Source organism: Poromitra crassiceps (assembly GCF_964638095.1).
Source record: "Poromitra crassiceps genome assembly, chromosome: 6".
In the NCBI taxonomy this organism is placed as follows: domain Eukaryota; kingdom Metazoa; phylum Chordata; class Actinopteri; order Beryciformes; family Melamphaidae; genus Poromitra; species Poromitra crassiceps.
In genome coordinates, this window is record NC_139627.1 from 56,447,340 (window position 1) to 56,472,339 (window position 25,000).

The following is a 25,000-nucleotide window of genomic DNA, read 5'->3' on the forward strand; positions in this document are numbered from 1 at the left end:
TTGACTGACAGGCTGAGTGAGCTGCCTCGCTGTCATGGAGTCTGTGACTTGCTAAAAGCTGCCAGACCAGCGCTTTAAGCAGCAACCCTGGAGCTGTTTGATGGAGCTTTTATGACAGAAGTTTGTTGCTTTTCTCTGTTTCCTGGTTTTGTTGGAGAATCGTGGTCACTTCTGTACAACTCTAGACGTGCTGTAGTATTTCACAAGGTGAGTAAGACAGCCATCTATCACATGACGGTGAAAACATGGATTGACGTTCTATGGCGGGGAATGACTTAAGGACAATTTTTGCAAGTTGTCACCTGTGACGTGAACAGTTCTACATAGATCTTTTTATTTTATATTGGAAGATAAGATCACAGTTGTTCACGTGACATCACTGATGACATCATGATGATGTCACAATGTATATGACATCATCAGTGACATCACAATCAGTGACATCATGGATAACGTCACTTCCTTTTCATTGTCCGTGCTCCACTGTTTAATCTAAATAGCAATTTGCGCCACGACATTGGCGATACTACTAGTCACAACTAGTGATTCTAACTTTGTGAGAATGTGAACAGGGCACTCCTGAAAAAGAGAGCATTGCTCTCAGTGAGACTCCCCCTGTATAAATAAAGGTAAAAAAAAAAAAAAAAAAAAAAAACTACACCTCCAGTAAATTTCCACTGTTGTGAGACGAGTTGACGTCTTCTATGCAGTGTGTTTTTACGTTAACGTTATTAGAAACGGACTTGGAAAAGGAAGTGACGGTGGCAGGAGAGGCGCTCTGTACAGGAAGCTGGGAAAAAAGGTAGGGCTGTCGCAGAGTCTATTTTTCAAATAAAAATAGTCTCTGGCTTCCCAGATTGATGGTCAGAGAGTCAGACAGACAGACAGACAGACAGACAGACAGACAGAGAGACAGACAGACAGACAGACAGACGGAGAGAGAGACAGACGGACAGAGAGACAGACAGACAGACGGAGAGACAGACAGACGGATGGAGAGACAGACAGACAGACAGACAGACGGAGAGAGAGACAGACAGACAGAGAGACAGACAGACAGACGGACAGACGGAGAGACAGACAGACAGATGGAGAGACAGACAGACAGACAGACAGACAGATGGAGAGACAGACAGACAGACAGACAGAGAGACAGGCAGACAGACAGACAGACGGAGAGAGAGACAGACAGACAGAGAGACAGACAGACAGACGGACAGACGGAGAGACAGACATACAGACGGAGAGAGAGACAGACAGACAGACAGAGAGACAGGCAGACAGACAGACAGACGGAGAGAGAGACAGACAGACAGACAGACAGACAGACGGAGAGACAGACAGACAGACAGACAGACGGAGAGAGACACAGACAGACAGACAGACAGACAGACAGACAGACAGACGGAGAGACAGACATACAGACGGATGGAGAGAGAGACAGACAGACAAACGGAGAGACAGACAGACAGACGGAGAGACAGACAGACAGGCAGACGGAGAGAGAGACAGACAGACAGACAGACAGAGAGACAGACAGACGGAGAGACAGACAGACAGACAGAGAGACAGGCAGACAGACAGACGGAGAGAGAGACAGACAGACAGACAGAGAGACAGACAGAGAGACAGGCAGACAGACAGACGGAGAGAGAGACAGACAGACAGACAGACATACAGACAGACAGACGGAGAGACAGACAGACAGACAGACGGAGAGAGACACAGACAGACAGGCAGACAGACAGACGGACTGAGAGAGAGACAGACAGACAGACAGACGGAGAGACAGACAGACAGACGGAGAGACAGACAGGCAGACAGACAGACAGACAGACGGAGAGAGAGACAGACAGACAGACAGAGAGACAGACAGACGGAGAGACAGACAGACAGACGGACGGAGAGACAGACAGACAAGACAGACGGAGAGACAGACAGACAGACGGAGAGACAGACAGACAGACAGACGGAGAGAGAGACAGACAGACAGACAGACAGACAGACAGACAGCGAGACAGACAGACGGAGAGACAGACAGACAGACGGACGGAGAGACAGACAGACAAGACAGACGGAGAGACAGACAGACAGACAGACAGATGGAGAGAGAGACAGACAGACAGACAGATGGAGAGACAGACAGACAAACAGACGGAGAGACAGACAGACAGACGGACGGAGAGACAGACAGACAGACAGACGGAGAGACAGACAGACAGACAGACGGACGGAGAGACAGACAGACAGAGACAGACAGACAGACAGACGGAGAGACAGACAGACAGACAGATGGAGAGACAGACAGAGAGATGGATGGAGAGACAGACAGACAGACAGACGGAGAGAGACACAGACAGACAGACAGACAGACGGAGAGACAGACAGACAGACGGATGGAGAGAGAGACAGACAGACAAACGGAGAGACAGACAGACAGACGGAGAGACAGACAGACAGGCAGACGGAGAGAGAGACAGACAGACAGACAGACAGACAGACAGACAGAGAGACAGACAGACGGAGAGACAGACAGACAGACAGACAGAGAGACAGGCAGACAGACAGACGGAGAGAGAGACAGACAGACAGACAGAGAGACAGACAGAGAGACAGGCAGACAGACAGACGGAGAGAGAGACAGACAGACAGACAGACAGACAGACGGAGAGACAGACAGACAGACGGAGAGACACAGACAGACAGGCAGACAGACGGACGGAGAGAGAGACAGACAGACAGACGGAGAGACAGACAGACGGACGGAGAGACAGACAGACAGGCAGACAGACAGACAGACGGAGAGAGAGACAGACAGACAGACAGAGAGACAGACAGACGGAGAGACAGACAGACAGACGGACGGAGAGACAGACAGACAAGACAGACGGAGAGACAGACAGACAGACGGAGAGACAGACAGACAGACAGACGGAGAGAGAGACAGACAGACAGACAGACAGACAGCGAGACAGACGGAGAGACAGACAGACAGACGGACGGAGAGACAGACAGACAGAGACAGACAGACAGACGGAGAGACAGACAGACAGACAGACGGAGAGACAGACAGACAGAGAGAGACAGACAGACAGACGGAGAGACAGACAGACAGACAGACGGATGGAGAGACAGACAGACAGACGGAGAGACAGACAGACGGATGGAGAGACAGACAGACAGACATTGCTTTGGAAAGGCATGTCCGCAAAATAGTGTAACACCGTGGGTCCACCCCCGGCGCACTGAATAAGGCCTGGTTTTGAAAAGCGTTAACCGCAAAATTAACGTCCATTGCGAAGATCGCTTTAGGCTGGTATTTAAGGCCGAAACGCCCATTCTGGCACTGTGCCACGCCTCTTCAGCGTAAAGCGCATTTTGGGGCGTAAAAACATGACGGTATCGTCCCGAGTCAGCGGTAGGCAGGCGTAACGCGTGTTTTTTGTGTTTAAGGCCAGTTCAGTCAATGCAACCGTGCAACAGAACAAAATAACAAAAGCAGAATTTCCTAACTTTGATTGGAATGATGTTCAGGCAAGACAATACCAATTTAAGGCCTAAAGCAGGAGTTTGCAGTCTACTAGTTGAAATTAATATGTGGCGGTCAAAATCTATTTGTGGTGGCTAGCATAGTTAGGTGGCATAGCTCAGTAACATATTTTTTTATATATTTTCTATTTTACAGTTTTCAGAACATGAAAACAGAACATAAACATAAAAACAAAAACAGGCTGATACACAGGAAAAAGGAAAAACATAATTATACTACATTGTCAAAGTAATGATTCGGCAACCAGCAGCGTAGTGTGCTCATGTGCTTATGAGAGATGCTACCAGCAGCGTAGTGCTCATGTCCTTATGAGAGATGCTACCAGCAGCGTAGTGTGCTCATGTGCTTATGAGAGATGCTACCAGCAGCGTAGTGTGCTCATGCGCTTATGAGAGATGCTACCAGCAGCGTAGTGCTCATGTGCTTATGAGAGATGCTACCAGCAGTGTAGTGTGCTCATGTGCTTATGAGAGATGCTACCAGCAGCGTAGTGCTCATGTGCTTATGAGAGATGCTACCAGCAGTGTAGTGTGCTCATGTGCTTATGAGAGATGCTACCAGCAGCGTAGTGTGCTCATGTGCTTATGAGAGATGCTACCAGCAGCGTAGTGTGCTCATGTGCTTATGAGAGATGCTACCAGCAGCGTAGTGCTCATGTGCTTATGAGAGATGCTACCAGCAGCGTAGTGTGCTCATGTGCTTATGAGAGATGCTACCAGCAGCGTAGTGTGCTCATGTGCTTATGAGAGATGCTACTAGCACCATAGTGTGCTCATGTGCTTATGAGAGATGCTACCAGCAGCGTAGTGCTCATGTGCTTATGAGAGATGCTACCAGCAGCGTAGTGTGCTCATGTGCTTATGAGAGATGCTACCAGCAGCATAGTGCTCATGTGCTTATGAGAGATGCTACCAGCAGCGTCGTGCTCATGTGCTTATGAGAGATGCTACCAGCAGCGTAGTGCTCATGTGCTTATGAGAGATGCTACCAGCACCATAGTGTGCTCATGTGCTTATGAGAGATGCTACCAGCAGCGTAGTGCTCATGTGCTTATGAGAGATGTTTTGCATGGGATCACATGTAAGGGGTCCATGAGAGGTCAGCTGGGCGAGTCACTACATCAAAGTAGGCCAGAAACGGGTCCCAAATAGTGGTCCTGAGGAACCTGAGTCTCTCCATGCGCACAACTGAGACCATGTCCATCAGCCACAACTGAAAGGACAGAGGAGAGGGAGACTTCCACTCCTTCAGAGTCTCTCGACAACAGTCGTCCCCTGTGTCAGGGACTGTTGCACAGCTGTAGGGAGGAGCATAGCTCAGTAACACCTTAATGAAATTTCTTCACATTTGGCTCAAAGGTCAAAGTCTGGACAGATATGCGATGCATGTCGACTGTTCACTTGTTGGCTGAGGCATATATCCGTGGTGCAGTTGTTCTAGTTTGAGGATGTTTTCAGCCACACTGGAAGACACCAACAACAAAACAAATCCATAAAATGTTTGTTGTGATGTGTCTCTGTGCTTCCAGCTCAAGACTCTGCAGTGTCGTCCCTCAGAGACAGAGTGAGCGACACCGAGAGGGAAGTGGAGGAGCAGACGAAGGAGGCAGCAGCTCTCAAAGCCGAGCTGAGCGCTACCAACACAGAGCTGAGTGCCACCAACACCCAGCTGAGTGCCACCAACACCCAGCTGAGTGCCACCAACACCCAGCTGAGTGCCACCAACACCCAGCTGAGTGCCACCAACACCCAGCTGAGTGCCACCAACACTGAGCTGCTGCTGCAGAAGAAGAAGGTGGAGGACCTGGAGAGGAAGAACGCAGGTGAGACCCCCCGGGGAAGCGCACATCACATTTCAACCAAATTAGCATGTTTTAAGGACAAAATCCACATTTACTTAATTAGGAGATTTCACCTACTCTTTCTTACTGTTCACAAAATAAAAAACACAAAAAATAGAACAATAGAGCAATTATGGTAAAACACTAGTGCTCTTTACACACCAAGAGCAATGTATACATGCAATTTATTATAATATATAATACTTTTTGTAAATGATGGTCATCTTCACGGGTCCTGAACCGAATAAATGTCTCTGATGGCGGATACTGGTGGTGTTACATTCAACTATATGATAATAATAATGATTTGGTTTCCCTTTGCGGCCAAACACGCCCGAGGTCACAGCCTTTACCATACCACCGGTGAGAGAGAGATTCACCCCGCTATTGAGACAGGGGATCCGGGTTGCACTCTCGTTTTGCCCGGGGGGGGGCGACTGGTTGTCCGTGTCTGAAGGTCAGGAACAAATCTACCGGCTGAAATGAACACGGTGTGAGAGTTTAGGAACTGGATGACCTAAACTACCTGAGGACAAGTGACTTGTGGACGTGTTGTCAGCGCCTGCTGCCTGGTGAAAAGCAAATCCTTCAGGTTTGAGTGACAGGCTGAGTGAGCTGCCTCGCTGTCATGGAGTCTGTGACTTGCTAAAAGCTGCCAGACCAGCGCTTTGAGCAGCAAGCCTGGAGCTGTTTGATGGAGCTTTTATGACAGAAGTTTGTTGCTTTTCTCTGCTTCCTGGTTTTGTTGGAGAATCGTGGTCACTTCTGTACAACTCTAGACGTGCTGTAGTATTTCACAAGGTGAGTAAGACAGCCATCTATCACATGACGGTGAAAACATGGATTGACGTTCTATGGCGGGGAATGACTTAAGGACAATTTTTGCAAGTTGTCACCTGTGACGTGAACAGTTCTACATAGATCTTTTTATTTTATATTGGAAGATAAGATCACAGTTGTTCACGTGACATCACTGATGACATCATGATGATGTCACAATGTATATGACATCATCAGTGACATCACAATGATGTCAGTGACATCATGGATCACATCACTTCCTTTTCATTGTCCGTGCTCCACTGTTTAATCTAAATAGCAATTTGCGCCATGACATTGGCAATACTACTAGTCACAACTACACCTCCAGTAATTTTCCACTCTCCTATGCAGTGTGTTTTTACGTTAACGTTATTAGAAACAGACTTGGAAAAGGAAGTGACGGTGGCAGGAGAGGCGCTCTGTACAGGAAGCTGGGAAAAAAGGTAGGGCTGTCCCAGAGTCTATTTTTCAAATAAAAATAGACTCTGGCTTCCCAGATTGATGGTCAGAGAGTCAGACAGACAGACAGACAGACAGACAGACAGACAGACAGACAGACAGACAGACGGACGGACAGACAGACAGACAGACGGAGAGACAGACAGATGGACGGAGAGACAGACAGACGGACGGAGAGAGAGACAGACAGACAGACAGACAGGCAGACAGACAGATGGAGAGAGAGACAGACAGACAGATAGACAGGCAGACAGACGGAGAGAGAGACAGACAGACAGACAGACAGACAGACGGAGAGAGAGACAGACAGACAGACAGACAGACAGAGAGACAGACATACAGACGGACGGAGAGAGAGACAGACAGACAGACAGGCAGACAGAGAGACAGACAGAGAGACAGACGGAGAGACAGACAGGCAGACGGAGAGACAGACAGACAGACAGACGGAGAGACAGACAGACAGACAGATGGAGAGACAGACAGACGGAGAGAGAGACAGACAGACAGACAGAGAGACAGACAGACAGACGGACGGACGGAGAGAGAGACAGACAGACGGAGAGACAGACAGACAGGCAGACGGAGAGACAGGCAGACATACAGGCAGACAGACAGACAGACGGAGAGAGAGACAGACAGGCAGACAGAGAGACAGGCAGACAGACAGACAGAGAGACAGACAGGCAGACAGACCGAGAGACAGACAGACAGGCAGACAGACAGACAGACAGACAGACAGACAGACAGGCAGGCAGACAGACAGACAGACAGACAGAGAGACAGACAGACAGGCAGACAGACAGACAGACAGACAGACGGTCAGAGAGCAACAAGAATACGTTGGCGCATTCACGAAAACAAGGAAATAACGGTGCGGGTTTGCTAGAAAATGACGTTTCACGTAACTATGGATTATTATTTCATCACGTTGTGAGTACCCGATGTCACAACATGTACATACAGCTTTCTGGCACTGTGTTTTGTTTACTTTGAACGGCGATATCAATACCGATACTATGGCACCCAGAGGGCGCTGTTTCTCCAAAATCAAAACTTGGAAAAGTTGCTGAATGGGGCTTTAAGTAACATTTCATCACTTCTACTTGAGTAGGTTGTTTTGTGTACTCTTTCCAGCCCTGCTTGTTGGTGTGCTGTAATTGGCTAGTTCAGTTCTAGCTAAACCAGATTGGTCGTTTGATTTTGACTACCTCTTAAAGAAGGGGTGGGCGCTCACAGACCAGTTGTTTAATGTAACCCCTTCATTGTACCATTGTTGCCATGTTTTATTGTTGTATTTTACGTGTGAATTGTAAACCCATGAGGGCTGGGCACCAGGGAGGGCATGACACTTGAATCAATCAATCAATCAATCAATCATAGCAGAAGAGCAGCAGTCTCTGACGTAGGGGACGACTGTCACCAAGAGACTCATTCTGAAGGAGTGGAAGTCTCCCTCTCCACCCTCTTTTCAGCTGTGGCAAGCTGACAGACATGGTCTCGGTTGTGCATATGGAGAGAATCAGGTCCCTGAGGAGAAACTCACTTAGGAAGTTTTCAATTATCTGGGACCCGTTTCTGGCCTACTTGACGAGGTTTAAGCGACGAGTAACTTGCCCAGCTGATTTCTCATGGAGTCCTTGCGTGGGATGGGTGTCTGAGTTTGTTTTTATTTGTTTTTTGTTGGTTTGGTTGTTGGCTTGTTTTTCATCTTCTGAAAATTGAAAAATAAAATATTGCACAAAAAATAGCAGACCAGACCAGAGGAGAGGTGTTACAGTAAAAAGACTTTAATGCCTACCCCACACTACAGGATTTTCAAATCCTTGAAGATTATAAAAATCTTGAGAGCCCACACACTACAGGACAGAGAGAGCCGATTTTTTTACATTTTAATCTTGGGACACACAACGCAACGCAACCCCACACACTAGAAGATTATGCCGAAGATTCACCTTGGAAGCAGGGCTCGACGTTAACTTTTAAAATGCCTATTCAGTGTGTGCACCGGGTGTAGTAGTAGTAATAATAATAATAATAATAATAATAATAATAATAATAATAATAATAATAATAAATATAGCCGCAAGCGGCGATGCGGGGTCCAAGCTTCCGGTGACTTGGGGGGTGTATGTCAGATAATATAGACACTGAATTGCACATTTAGTCAGAGTTGGTATGTGCACAAGTGCACAAAGTTTGGTTGAGATTTGGTGACCTGACCGGGTTCAAGCAGTAGTAGCAGTAGTAATAGTAGTGTTAGTGTATATGTGTGTAAGTGTGTATATGTGTGTGTGTATATATGTGTGTGTATATGTGTGAGTATATGTGTGTGTGTGTGTGTGTGTGTGTGTGTGTATGTGTATATGTGTGTGTGTGTGTGTGTGTGTGTGTGTGTGTATAGGTGTATATGTGTGTGCATGTGTGTGTGTGTGTGTGTGTGTGTGTGTGTGTGTGTGTGTGTGTGTGTGTGCGCGATGTTATGTAGAGGAAGGATGACATCATAGATGACATCATAGATGACATCATCAGTGATGTCACAAGACTGTCATCGGTGATGACATAGTGTCAAAGTTTAAACATTTATCATTTCAAGACGGTTTCACGTATCCAAATTCTTTGTAAGTCTTTAGATCAGGGAAGTCCAGAGATGACACAGAAAAAGTTTGGGCTCATTCGGGCAAATGGCCTAGGACGAGTTTGTTTATCAAAAGTTTAAACATTTATCATTTCAAGACGGTTGCACGTATCCAAATTCTTTATACAATTTTAGATCAGGGAAGTCCAGAGATGACACACAAAAAGTTTGGGCTTATTCGGGCAAATGGCCTAGGACGAGTTCGTTTTTTGTTTTTTTTGAGAAAGTCCAAGATGGCGGAAAATCTAGCAGACTTAAATGGGCGTGGTCTATATGGATAGATGCGTATTGATCCAGGGAATCCAGCAGATGTGGAATTTTGATTCTACGCCTCACGGTTCAGCAGTTATGGGTCAATACGCAAAAGGGTCTGTTATAGCGCCACCATCTGGCCAATATGGCAAATTTTTTGTCTCTGAGTAGTGGGGCACATTTCCAACCTATGTGCAAGGTCTGGCTACTGTAGCCCTTACAGTTTTTGACGTGCATGCTGTTTTAGGGCGTAATAATAATAATAATAAATATAGCCGCAAGCGGCGATGCGGGGTCCAAGCTTCTGGTGACTTGGGGGTTATATGTCAGATAATATTAATATAGACACTGAATTGCACATTTAGTCAGAGTTGATATGTGCACAAGTGTGCCAAGTTTGTAGTAAGTAATATGTAGTAAGTAGCAGTGGTGGTGGTAAGCCAAATGGTGGCTGTCAAAGAGTAATGGACTTTTTCTAGGCAAACTGTCATAATTTCAAATCCTAGCGTCCTGATAAGCTTAGATGTGTTAGCCATGAGTGGACAGCTTACTGAGGTGTTGCTTTTGTGTTCGAGTCCATTGGATGAAGATAGTGTGCTGCTTCTACTGTACACTTCTGATCATGGTTATAGATGTGCTCAGTGAGGAAAGGATTAAACAAACTGTTCCTGAATGGTGATCTAAGTAATTGGTTGTCACAATGAAAAACCAATGCTTTTGTAGTAGTGGTGGTAGTCATAAATCTGGTCTGCATAAGCACAAGGCCAGAACTTGAACCATTTGTTCAAGCTGATGTTATGTAGAGGAAGGATGAGCTACTTTACTTGCCGCCTTGCTGTTGTAGAGTGGATGAGCTACTGGGAGAGCTGATGTTATGTAGAGAAAGGATGACATCATAGATGACATCATATATGACATCATCAGTGATGTCACAAGACTGTCATCGGTGATGACATAGTGTCAGAGCATGTGTCATCAAAAGTTTAAACATTTATCATTTCAAGACGGTTTCACGTATCCAAATTCTTTCTAAGATTTTTAATCAGGGAAGTCCAGAGATGACACACAAAAAGTTTGCGCTCATTCGGGCAAATGGCCTAGGACGAGTTTTTTTTTTTTTTTTTTGAGAAAGTCCAAGATGGCGGAAAATCTAGCAGACTTAAATGGGCGTGGTCTATATGGATAGATGCGTATTGATCCAGGGAATCCAGCAGATGTGGAATTTTGATTCTACGCCTCACGGTTCAGCAGTTATGGGTCAATACGCAAAAGGGTCTGTTATAGCGCCACCATCTGGCCAATATGGCAAATTTTTTGTCTCTGAGTAGTGGGGCACATTTCCAACCTATGGGCAAAGTCTGGCTACTGTACCCCTTACGGTTTTTGACGTGCATACTGTTTTAGCGGAGAATAATAAAAATAAAAATAAAAATAAATATAGCCGCAAGCGGCGATGCGGGGTCCAAGCTTCCGGTGACTTGGGGGGTATATGTCAGATAGTGCACATTTATTCAGACTTGGTATGTGCACAAGTAAACAAAGTTTGGTTGAGATCCGGTGACCTGACGGTTTCCAAGCAGTACTAGTAGTAGTAGTAGTAGCAGTAGTAGTAATAGTGTTGGTAGTAGAGGGAGTGGTAGCAGTAGTAGCAGCAGAAGTACTAAGAATAGTAAATGGTAAATGGACTGCATTTATATAGCGATTTTATCCAAAGCGCTTTACAATGTGCCTACATTCACCCATTCACACACCGAAGGCGGCCAGCTGCCACGCAGGGTGCTGGCACAGCCATCGGGAGCAATTTGGGGTTCAGTGTCTTGCCCAAGGACACTTCGACGTGCGGACTGGAGGAGCCGGGGAACGAACCACCAACCTTCTAATTAGTGGACAACCCGCTCTACCTCCTGAGCCACAGCCGCCACTAGTAGCCAATAGTAGTAGTAGTAGTAGCAGCAGCAGCAGTAGTAGTGGTGGTTGGCTGTTATAGCGCCACCATCTGGTGGGTTGGTGTAATTTTTTCCTCTGAGTAGTGGGTGATGTCTTGAAACTTGAAGTAGTACTTGGATAGAAAGCAGTTTTTGTGTACAATATCCCTTTAAGTATCTGGACAGAAATTGGTATTTGGGTAGAACATACTGTCAATACGACAAGTACTTCTCTGGCTCTGCAGATACATATAATATGGTCTACAAAGTCAAATACAACAGTCTGGATAGCTCACTTGGTAAAGCTCATGACTTATGCTAGCTAAAGACTATTGTGGCTCAAAGTTCAAACCCCATGTGGGATGAACAATTTTCAACTTCAGACAGTTAAGTCAGTAATAGTAATTAAAACCCCACATGTTGCCTCCTTATTTTGCGGTGTTTCATGAACTTTTTCAATATCTTGGAAATGTTAGCTGGAGATTGCGTGGCTGTGTTCAAGAACGTGTTTTGCAACAGGAGAGGTTAGTTCTTGTCTCATGATGGAGCTTTTGTGTTCTGAAATCAGAATTTTCAGTTGTCATTGAGTCTTTCCCACACACACATCAAACCATAGGGCATAGTGGCGTCCACTACAGAACGTTGATGGTTTTATCCCTGAAATTGCTTTTGATGACTATAGCCAGCACCCTGCATTGCAGCTTGTCATGCAGTCCATTTACCATTAAGGACATGTCTGTATTACACACATAATCCACCACTTTACATTAAAAGTCTGCCCTGAATGGAGGTGTTTGAACTAATTGGTGTGGGTTGTGCTGTTACAATGGAACTAAAGTAAAGGTAAAGTCCCACTGATTGTCACACAATGTGTGAAATTTGTTCTCCGCATTTGACCCATCCCCTGGGGGAGCGGTGAGCGGCAGCGTTCGCCGCCCTCGGGAATCATATGGTGATCTAACCCCCCAATTCCAACCCTTTGATGCTGAGTGCCAAGCAGGGAGGCAAATGGGTCTCATTTTTATAGTCTTTGCTATGACTCGGCCGGGGATCGAACTCACAACCTCCCAGTCTCAGGGCGGACATTCAGACCACAAGGCCACTGAGCTGGACACATGAGTGACAAGGATAATTCAGATTTAATTCTCTTTTTTGACCTTTCACATCTGAAGACACAATAATGTATTGGAATGTTTTTCCTTTCATATATCTGAAAGAAGGCTCCCAGCAAACACAATTACATCATGATGATGTTCTGATATCATCTTTCAGTGACGTCCAGGACTAGGCCAAATCACAGCCGATTTGGGGATCATTTAGACATCTACACAGGAATGTCAAGAGGACGTTGAAATATGACGTTAACATAAATAGGCATATTCAGTTATTCTGCTATGTACACAGTGTGTATTCAGCAGCGTTATACATAATTATATCCAGATTAACCTTTATTCTACATTTTCAAAAAATAAAACAGTTACCTGGCCGTGGTTTGAACCCAGGACCTCCAGCTTTGGTGTCTGCTACTTTACCCCTACACCATCCTTCCACAGCAATGACAAGGCACGGATATAACCTTATTATGGCATAAACTTGTTTTTATTCAAACGTGGGTGTCAAGTCTTTGTGGATCGGGCATTACTGTGTGACATCTAAACCAACTATGTATTATGCTACAGCAGATGCAGAACCCCAAAACACATTAACCCCACCCAAAATGCTACATTCCAACTTCCAGTAGTAGTAGTAGTAGTAGTAGTAGTATTAGTAGTAGTAGTAGTAATAGTAGCATAAGTAGTAATAGTAGTAGTAGTAGTGTTGGTAGTAGTGGGAGTGGTAGCAGAAGTAGCAGCAGTAGTTGTAATTGACCGGTTAATGAGTTGTGGGCAATTTAGTGTTGGCGTGTGTTTCATTAAAAGTTTAGAGATTTATCATTTCAAAACGGTTTCACGTATCCAAAATCCTTTACTAACGTTAGGTCGGGGTAGCCCATAGATGACCCAGAAAAAGTTTTGTGTGATTTGGCCAAACGGTCTAGGAGGAGCTCGCAAAAGTAGGTTTTTGATCAAATTCAAAATGGCGGAAAATCTACCACACAGAAATGGGCGTGGCCTAGTGGGTTAGATACATGATGCTCCAGGGAAACCAGTAGATGTGGAATTTTGATTCTACAGCTCGCAGTTCAGAAGTTATGGACCGACAAACGTGAAATTGGCTGTTATAGCCACACCATCTGGTGGATTGGTGTAATTTTTTTACTCTGAGTAGTGGGTGATGTCGTGAACCTGTGTGGAAAGTTTGGGTGATGGGGGGTGTATGGTTTCTGAGATCCACACACTTTTAGGGCAGGAAAAGAACAAAAGTAAATACACAAAAGTTTAAACATTTATCATTTCAAGACGGTTTCACGTATCCAAATTCTGTGTAAGAGTTTTGGTCAGGTAAGTCCAGAGATTGCACAGAAAAAGTTTAGGCTCATTCAGGCAAATGGCCTGGGAGGAGATAGCAAAAATAAGTTATTGACAAAGTCCAAGATGGCGGAAAATCTAGGCAAACGCAAATGGGCGTGGCCTATATGGATAGATGCGTATTGATCCAGGGAATACAGCCGAAGTGGAATTTTGATTCTACGCCTCACGGTTCAGAAGATATGGACCATAACGCGAAATGGTCTGTTATAGCGCCACCATCTGGCCGATATGGGTAATTTTTTGTTTCTGAGTAGTGAGGCACATTTACAATCTATGTGCCCAGTCTGGCTACGCTGAGCATTACAGTTTCTGCTGTACATACAGTTTTACCGGAGAAGAAGAAAAAAAATAATAAATATAGCCGCAAGCGGCGATGCGGGGTCCAAGCTTCCGGTGACTTGGGGGGTGTATGTCAGATAATAGACACTGAATTGCACATTTAATCAGAGTTGGTATGTGCACAAGTGCACAAAGTTTGGTTGAGATTTGGTGACCTGACCGGGTTCAAGCAGTAGTAGCAGTAGTAATAGTAGTGTTAGTGTATATGTGTGTAAGTGTGTATATGTGTGTGTGTATATATGTGTGTGTATATGTGTGAGTATATGTATGTGTGTGTGTGTGTGTGTGTGTGTGTGTGTGTGTGTGTGTGTGTGTATAGGTGTATATGTGTGTGGCAATGTGCACTGGAGCTAGCAGCTGAATTACACCAACTAAGGTACAACCTTGCTACAGTGAACATTTAAGCTAGAATCAGGGTGTAAATGACATTTTCAAGTCAACTTGGCATCTCAGGGCTTGTGGAGAGTTTGATTACACCAGGTGAGCAGTATGGAAGCATTCTATGTTTTTGCTCATGGTCAACTTCACTCAGCAGACAGCTCTGTGCCTGTTGTGGTTAGAGTACAGTTCTATCTCTGTGTGTGATGCGTCCAGAGTGCTTTACCCAGTACACCGACTGCATACAAGTATCGCATAGTACCCCACTTCAAATAAACCAAACTATACCTTTCACAAATCAACTCAATAAGTGTCAAACTAAATGAATGCCTGCTAAACTGTTTTCGGATGTGCGAGATGTGCAAAATAAATAAGCATTGTTTCCGTTTTCGGTGGAGTGTCCCTTTAAGGCCAAAACTAACATCTCAGTTGGCTTTAATTAAAACACGAGAGGAATACATTTCAAATCACAACACATTGCCGTCACTTCAAATTACCTTCATACCTCCCTTTACATAACATTGAAAATATATTTCAGTTTGTGTAAACCTCCCTTTAAACTCACGGATTTGGCTTTTGGAGGTTTCATTCAGCAGGTTTCAAAGATAAGTTGAATTGGATGTTAAAAAACGTTCCCTCTATACTGCCAACTGTCTTGCACCATCTCCATTCATCAGTGATTCAGTGCACCTGGTACAGAGCCTGACCACAGCCCAACTCTGATTGGCTCAGAGTGATGTCAGTCACACTGCAGGATTACAAGCCCGCCAACTTCTGTTTCATGTAAAATACATTGGTGATACATTTCGCAGTGTAAACATTGGTGAACTGGGTTTACAATTATCAAATTATGTGTTCTTAAGTTAAAGCAACTCTGCTCAACATGTGGTAAAAAATCAGCCAGGATGAGCGGTTAATGAGTGTCACACCTATGAACAGGTGAGGGCAATGTGACCCCTCAGCACTGGACCCAGATAAAACCACAAGGAAAGATGGCAGGCACACAGCAGGACAAGGTGCAGGGTGATTTTATTTTCCCAACATCAAAAGTGACAGTGAGGCAATCAGCATGTTGTCTGTGGATAAGAACACAAACAGAATTATTTACCCAAATACACAATGTTAACAAGCAATCCAAATGACATCAAATTAGCAATAAACAAACAATGTAACAATCAATTAAAGCAACAATAAACAATATATTTTAACCATGCTAAAGAAAAAAACATATGCAATTCACCTTTAAGGTCAGCATGAGTTGGACTGGCTCACAGCACCTCTGTAGCAGCAGACTGGGGTTTGGGGCAAGTTTTGCACTTCTTTTATAGCCATAGCTCCACCCATCTCCCCACCCACGTGGCACAATCCACAAGTGAGTGAGTGAGGCACTCTGGGAGATGAAGTACACCAGTGGTGGCCATTTTAGTGTGCGTGTGCGTGTGCGTGTGCGTGTGCGTGTGCAAACAGACAAAATAGTCATAGGAAGTAGTATGTTTAGCAATAAAAAACAATATAACAATCAAACAAACAATAAACAATATATTTTAACCATGGCCAAAGAGAAAAACATATGCAATTCACCTTTAAGATCAGGATGGCTTGGAATGGCAATTCAACAATGGCTAACAAAACTACAACTTACTTAATAATGCATCTGAAGGGAGGGTAAACACCAAAGGACTGAAACACCAACACAGCCTCTACTGCAGTTACGGACACACACTGAGTGTAGAGGCTGATTAGCGTCTTAAGTGCAGGTGTGTGGTGATCAGTCCAGAATTAGGTGCAGGTGTGGTGTATATGTGTGTGCGTGTGTGTACGTGTGTGTGTGTGCGCGTGTGTGTGTGTGTGCGCGTGTGCGTGTGTGTGTGTGTGTGTGTGTGTGTGTGTGTGTGTAGATCCGGTGACCTGACGGTTTCCAAGCAGTACTAGTAGTAGTAGTAGTAGCAGTAGTAGTAATAGTAGTAGTAGTAGTGTTGGTAGTAGTGGGAGTGGTAGCAATAGTAGCAGCCTAAGTACTAAGAATAGTAGTAGTAGTAGTAGCAGCAGCGGCAGTAGTAGTGGTGGTTGGCTGTTATAGCGCCACCATCTGGTGGATTGGTGTAATTTTTTTACTCTGAGTAGTGGGTGATGTCGTGAACCTGTGTGGAAAGTTTGGGTGATGGGGGGTGTATGGTTTCTGAGATCCACACACTTTTAGGGCAGGAAAAGAACAAAAGTAAATACACAAAAGTTTAAACATTTATCATTTCAAGACGGTTTCACGTATCCAAATTCTGTGTAAGAGTTTTGGTCAGGTAAGTCCAGAGATGCCACAGAAAAAGTTTGCGCTCATTCAGGCAAATGGCCTGGGAGGAGATAGCAAAAATAGGTTATTGACAAAGTCCAAGATGGCGGAAAATCTAGCAGACTTAAATGGGCGTGGTCTATATGGATAGATGCGTATTGATCCAGGGAATCCAGCAGATGTGGAATTTTGATTCTACGCCTCACGGTTCAGCAGTTATGGGTCAATACGCAAAAGGGTCTGTTATAGCGCCACCATCTGGCCAATATGGCTAATTTTTTGTCTCTGAGTAGTGGGGCACATTTCCAACCTATGTGCAAAGTCTGGCTACTGGCGGCCTTATGGTTTCTGACGTGCATACTGTTTTAGCGGAGAATAAAAATAATAAATATAGCCGCAAGCGGCGATGCGGGGTCCAAGCTTCTGGTGACTTGGGGGGTGTATGTCAGATAATATAGACACTGAATTGCACATTTAATCAGAGTTGGTATGTGCACAAGTGCACAAAGTTTGGTTGAGATTTGGTGACCTGACCGGGTTCAAGCAGTAGTAGCAGTAGTAATAGTAGTGTTAGTGTATATGTGTGTAAGTGTGTATATGTGTGTGTGTATATATGTGTGTGTATATGTGTGAGTATGTGTGTGTGTATAGGTGTATATGTGTGTGGCAATGTGCACTGGAGCTAGCGGCTGAATTACACCAACTAAGGTACAACCTTGCTACAGTGAACATTTAAGCTAGAATCAGGGTGTAAATGACATTTTCAAGTCAACTTGGCATCTCAGGGCTTGTGGAGAGTTTGATTACACCAGCTGAGCAGTATGGAAGCATTCTATGTATTTGTTTTTTCTATGTTTTTGCTCATGGTCAACTTCACTCAGCAGACAGCTCTGTGCCTGTTGTGGTTAGAGTACAGTTCTATCTCTGTGTGTGATGCGTCCAGAGTGCTTTACCCAGTACACCGACTGCATGCAAGTACCGCATAGTACCCCACTTCAAATAAACCAAACTATACCTTTCACAAATCAACTCAATAAGTGTCAAACTAAATGAATGCCTGCTAAACTGTTTTCGGATGTGCGAGATGTGCAAAATAAATAAGCATTGTTTCGGTGGAGTGTCCCTTTAAGGCCAAAACTAACATCTCAGTTGGCTTTAATTAAAACACAAGATAGGAATACATTTCAAATCACAACACATTGCCGTCACTTCAAATTACCTTCATACCTCCCTTTACATAACATTGAAAATATATTTCAGATTGTGTAAACCTCCCTTTAAACTCACGGATTTGGCTTTTGGAGGTTTCATTCAGCAGGTTTCAAAGATAAGTTGAATTGGATGTTAAAAAACGTTCCCTCTATACTGCCAACTGTCTTGCACCATCTCCATTCATCAGTGATTCAGTGCACCTGGTACAGAGCCTGACCACAGCCCAACTCTGATTGGCTCAGATTGATGTCAGTCACACTGCAGGATTACAAGCCCGCCAACTTCTGTTTCATGTAAAATACATTGGTGATACATTTTGCAGTGTAAACATTGGTGAACTGGGTTTACAATTATCAAATTATGTGTTCTTAAGTTAAAGCAACTCTGCTCAACATGTGGTAAAATATCAGCCAGGATGAGCGGTTAATGCGTGTCACACCTATGAACAGGTGAGGGCAATGTGACCCCTCAGCACTGGACCCAGATAAAACCACAAGGAAAGATGGCAGGCACACAGCAGGACAAGGTGCAGGGTGATTTTATTTTCCCAACATCAAAAGTGACAGTGAGGCAATCAGCATGTTGTCTGTGGATAAGAACACAAACAGAATTATTTACCCAAATACACAATGTTAACAAGCAATCCAAATGACATCAAATTAGCAATAAACAAACAATGTAACAATCAATTAAAGCAACAATAAACAATATATTTTAACCATGCTAAAGAAAAAAACATATGCAATTCACCTTTAGGGTCAGCATGAGTTGGACTGGCTCACAGCACCTCTGTAGCAGCAGACTGGGGTTTGGGGCAAGTTTTGCACTTCTTTTATAGCCATAGCTCCACCCATCTCCCCACCCACATGGCACAATCCACAAGTGAGTGAGTGAAGCACTCTGGGAGATGAAGTACACCAGTGGTGGCCATTTTAGTGTGCGTGTGCGTGTGCGTGTGCGTGTGTGTGTGCGCGTGCGTGTGCAAACAGACAAAATAGTCATAGGAAGTAGTATGTTTAGCAATAAAAAACAATATAACAATCAAACAAACAATAAACAATATATTTTAACCATGGCTAAAGAGAAAAACATATGCAATTCACCTTTAAGATCAGGATGGCTTGGAATGGCAATTCAACAATGGCTAACAAAACTACAACTTACTTAATAATGCATCTGAAGGGAGGATAAACACCAACTGAAACACCAACACAGCCTCTACTGCAGTAACGGACACACACTGAGTGTAGAGGCTGATTAGCGTCTTAAGTGCAGGTGTGTGGTGATCAGTCCAGAATTAGGTGCAGGTGTGGTGTATATGTGTGTGCGTGTGTGTACGTGTGTGTGTGTGTGCGCGTGTGTGTGTGTGTGCGCGTGTGCGTGTGTGTGTGTGTGTGTGTGTGTGTGTAGATCCGGTGACCTGACGGTTTCCAAGCAGTACTAGTAGTAGTAGTAGTAGCAGTAGTAGTAATAGTAGTAGTAGTAGTGTTGGTAGTAGTGGGAGTGGTAGCAATAGTAGCAGCAGAAGTACTAAGAATAGTAGTAGTAGTAGTAGCAGCAGCGGCAGTAGTAGTGGTGGTTGGCTGTTATAGCGCCACCATCTGGTGGATTGGTGTAATTTTTTTACTCTGAGTAGTGGGTGATGTCGTGAACCTGTGTGGAAAGTTTGGGTGATGGGGGGTGTATGGTTTCTGAGATCCACACACTTTTAGGGCAGGAAAAGAACAAAAGTAAATACACAAAAGTTTAAACATTTATCATTTCAAGACGGTTTCACGTATCCAAATTCTGTGTAAGAGTTTTGGTCAGGTAAGTCCAGAGATGCCACAGAAAAAGTTTGCGCTCATTCAGGCAAATGGCCTGGGAGGAGATAGCAAAAATAGGTTATTGACAAAGTCCAAGATGGCGGAAAATCTAGCAGACTTAAATGGGCGTGGTCTATATGGATAGATGCGTATTGATCCAGGGAATCCAGCAGATGTGGAATTTTGATTCTACGCCTCACGGTTCAGCAGTTATGGGCCAATACGTGAAATGGTCTGTTATAGCGCCACCATCTGGTCAATATGGGTAATTTTTTGTCTCTGAGTAGTGGGGCACATTTCCAACCTATGTGCAAGGTCTGGCTACTGTAGCCCTTACAGTTTTTGCCGTGCATACTGTTTTAGCGGAGAATAATAAAAATAATAATAAACGGAACAGATACAATAGGGATCCACGCACTTCGTGCTTGGACCCCTAATAAACGGAACAGATACAATAGGGATCCACGCACTTCGTGCTTGGACCCCTAATAATCAGAACAGATACAATAGGGATCCACGCACTTCGTGCTTGGACCCCTAAATATAGCCGCAAGCGGCGATGCGGGGTCCAAGCATGGTCAGTAAGGGTGTAGTGGTCAGTAAGCATGTTGGGGTCAGTCAGGGTGTTGTGGTCACTAAGGGCGTTGTGGTCAGCCAGGGGGTTGTGGTCAGTCACGGCGTTGTGGTCAGTCAGGGTGTTGTGGTCAGTCAAGTAATAGTAGCAGTAGTGGTGGTGGTGGTGGTGGTGGTGGTAGTAGCAGTAGTAGGCCTAGTACTAATAGTAGCAGTAGTAGCAGCAGAAGTACTAAGAATAGTAGTACCAGCAGCAGCAGTAGTAGTAGTGGTGGATGGCTGTTATAGCACTACCATCTGGTGTATTTTTTTTTTCCTCTGAGTAGTGGGTGATGTCTTGAAACTATGTGGAAAGGTGGGTGATGTGGGGCATATGGTTTCTGAGATCCACACACTCAAGGAGCTGGAAGGTGGGTGCTGAGGGTGCTGCACCACCCTCTGGTGGCAAGAAATGGGATTGTCATAATTGTTGGATTTGGCTGTCTTGTGTTTATACCACCAACAAAATGCATTAAAAAAACAGTTTGTGCTTTCCAGCTCTAATCTTATTTCATACGCTCTCTCTTCAAAAGTGTTTGATTTTCATCATAATCTGGTTTTCCATAATAATAATAATAAGTTCAGTGTTTATGCCTGTGTTGCTGTCTGTTGTAGTGTAAAACGACTAAAGGGAGAACAGGTGCTTACATGAAAGTGAGTGAGAAAAGGAGAAGATACTGAATAATGACATCACAATAGTATAATCCTAATGTTAATTTAAAATTAAATATTCTTCTAAATATGAATGAAAGTCCAAAAAACTTCAAATTTTCTTGCGGGCAGCGTCGAGAGTCCCTTCCTTACAGCACCCCCTACCTAAAAGTACTTCCAGCGCTACTGCACACACTTTTAGGGCAGGAAAAGAACAAAAGCAAATACACACAAGTTTAGACATTTAGAATTTCAAAATACACAGTCACAGAACATCTGATGTGGTGCATATACATTTTTTTTATTTTAAACACAGGATCCAGGAAGCCATTCCAATTGGTCAAGACTCAGTGGATTGAAATGGTTGGATGTCCTCCCCTATACAAATATTAAAGGAAAATATTGCAGATCTAAATACAATAGTATTATCAAGCAAATAATCATAATAACAAGAACAACAATAATAATATTCATAACAATACATTTGGTAATTACTACATCATTAAGCTAATGGCCACAATCTGGCATTTCACTACTTTCTCCTGAATTAGGCTGACAGGAGGAAAACAACTACAGGTTGTTTGGAATGACAAGGAGAAAGAAAAGGAACTCAAAATTCAACACATTACTACTGTATGGAAATCTATAAAAAAATATATATATTTTTGTGAGAGTGAAATATTCTATGGTCTCTTGTGATTCTAAATATTGCTGAATCGTTTGGTTTGACAAAGCAAAAAAAAAAAAAGCATTTTACAAATAGTCTATGAAAAAAATAAATGGTGGATGAAATCCCTTGGTTCGTATGCCTAAAGTTACGAAGTGGGCGCGACTTTGGGTCAGTACTACACTCAGATTCTAGGAAGGGTGATAAAGCTTTGTGCTATACTAAAGTTTCAATCAGTGTAACTATGCTTTTTGTTTAAACAAAATGGTTTACTGGGTTATAACAAAAATATGAAGATCAAATGTAAAGTTTTAGGGCAATTCAGTAACTTATTAGACATTTTGTCTTGAAAAGCTGCACTGTTAAGCTTAGCTGGCCAGACTAAAACCTGATCAACAAACTCTGTGCCTGTCTCAGGCACTCCAGGCGTTTCTGAAGACAGATTCTCTTGTTGTTGACACCGGAATCCTCATAAAGCAGGAAACCCACCTTCCCCTTGTCCTGTAGCATCTGTAGCATCTCTCTCTGCAGCTGCTTGGCAGTCTCCTGCAGCATCAGGTAGCGGATCATCAGAGGGATCTGGTCTGCCAGACGCTGACTAGCAATCTGAAGAATGAAAAGGGGGGGGGGGGGGGGGGGGGATTTCATTCACAGGGGGGGGGGGGGGGGGGGGGGGGATTTCATTCACAGCAGTCAGTGCATTTTCTTTATTCCATTAAAACCAGGGCAGTTTTCACATACATGTAACAGATGGAAAATCATGTGTGGAAAGAGTGAAGAGACAGCTACTCAGTGGATAGCATGATAGATTGTTGATAGATCGTGACCTATCTTTCAACAAGGACTTCCATAGTCATATCTTGATCCTCACAATACACACACTACGAGGTGCACCATTTGAAGCGAGGTGGTAACTAAAAATAATTTATAATTTGAGATTTTCTGTTTTGCTCCATCTTCTGCTAGAGTGATTGCTGCGCTGCATACTTGCTTTATACATTTACACTTTATAACATTTCACAAATCCAATCTATCTATATAAAATGGCGCATGTGGGCAATGTTTCTGTTTGTTTAAAATGTTGTCCCACTGATGATGTCATCAGTGATGTCATAAAGTCCTGGCATTGTGACATCAATGATGATGTTATCAGTGATGTCATAAAGTCCTGGAAGTGATGTCATCATTGATGTCACTTGAGCAATTGTGCATTGTGACATCACTGATGATGATGTCATAGGCATTAGTCGTTATGTTTAGCTTTTATAACAATTAGTAATTAACAATTAGCATCAGGTACAACAATTTAGGTACTTAGGTATAACAATAAGTAAGTAACAATTTATAAGTATGGTTCACATTGACATGACCCCATTTGCATACAAGTTGACTTTAGAAAATTTGTAGTTATGCAATTCAAATGTAAAGATTCAAAGAGATTATGGCCAAGGTTCAGTAGGTGCAATTAGTGTTTTTGCATGATATCGTATGTTTTATCTAATGTCAATGCTGTGGCATAGGGTGCAAGAAAGGACAGTAGACTTACTTTTTGGAAGTGGCGTCCATCATCCAAAATGGTGGCGATGTCTGTAGTGGTTGCTTGTGAAGAGAATGATGAGTCGTACATGAAGGGGAGGGTTTTCATGTGTGAGATTTTTGAGTAATAGGTGAGTTTTATGTCCGGTGGTTTGTTGTTCCATGGTGCTGTGTATTGAATGTTCTCCAGTTGGATTGGGTTTCTAGGAGACAAAAGTACAGGCATGATGAGAATAGGCAGTTGTGATGAGTCACTGTCTGGATGGGTAAATGCATTGAGTGGCAGACAGTAGTCTGGTTGTAGGAAAGCAGTAAGACAAGTTAATGGTTACAAGAAATGGCTGGTTGTTTAAAGGGTAGACAGATGATGTAAAATGTAGACAGGATAAAGCAGTATAGCGAAGAAGGAAATTAAAATTGTTGCAGGTGTATAGGAATGTAAAATATTTACTTCTTATCTTGTGCGGTTTGGAAGGCGGTATGCAGGTGCGGGTGTTGAAGGAGACAAGTTTTGAGAATTGACCGGATTCTTGAATAACTGCATTGAAGTATGTTTTGGAGTGATCTCTGGTGAAGTGTTTGATTTCTGATAGTTTGTGTATATATCCTTCGACTTGGAATTTAGTTTGTTTAGCTGGCGATGCCATTTTCTGAAATGGAGGTAAAAGGCAACATCATTATTTGTTACTGGATGACTGAAAGCACTAGTTGTAGTACTTAGCCTGCATAAGCACATAAGACCAGAACTTTTTTTTAACTTTTAATTAGTTGGAATTAAACACACAGGGATAAGAATATTTTAAATCACAGTGTTGGTGTGAACATATTCACACTGTCTCTTTAAAGTAAACATAATTGGCATAATGAAACATTTTAAGGTAGTGTAAACTTTTCTTCAGCTCAATGGAAACCAAACATCCAGTGACTTATTGGTTACTGGCTAATAAGTTAGCATGTGAACACTGACTCAATTGGTTTGACATTTACAAGTCAGCAATAACAGCACAAACTATTACACCTCATGTGTAAAGATTGTAAGCTTAAATTGGATATTAAAAAAAGCATTTCCTCTACCAACCTGTAGCAACTGTGAAAAATAGACAGAATGTAAAATACATACTTGTTATTTTAGGCATTTTTTAAGGAGGATCTCTGGTGGTTTGTTTAACTTGTGTGGGGTGTGTGTGTGTGTGTGTGTGTGTGTGTGTGTGGGGGGAGGGGGGGGGGGGGTCAGAGCAGGTGGCATTAAAAGTTTAGACATTACCGCATAGTACCCCACTTCAAATAAACCAAACTATACCTTTCACAAATCAACTCAATAAGTGTCAAACTAAATGAATGCCTGCAAAACTGTTTTCGAATGTGTGAGATATGCAAAATAAATCAGCATTGTTTTTCGGTGGAGTGTCCCTTTAAGGCCAAAACTCTTAACATCTTAGTTGGCTTTAATTAAACACACAAGATAGGAATACATTTCAAATTTTTATACCCATAGCTCCACCCATCTCCCCACTCACATGGCACAATCCACAAGTGAGTGAGTGAAGCACTCTGGG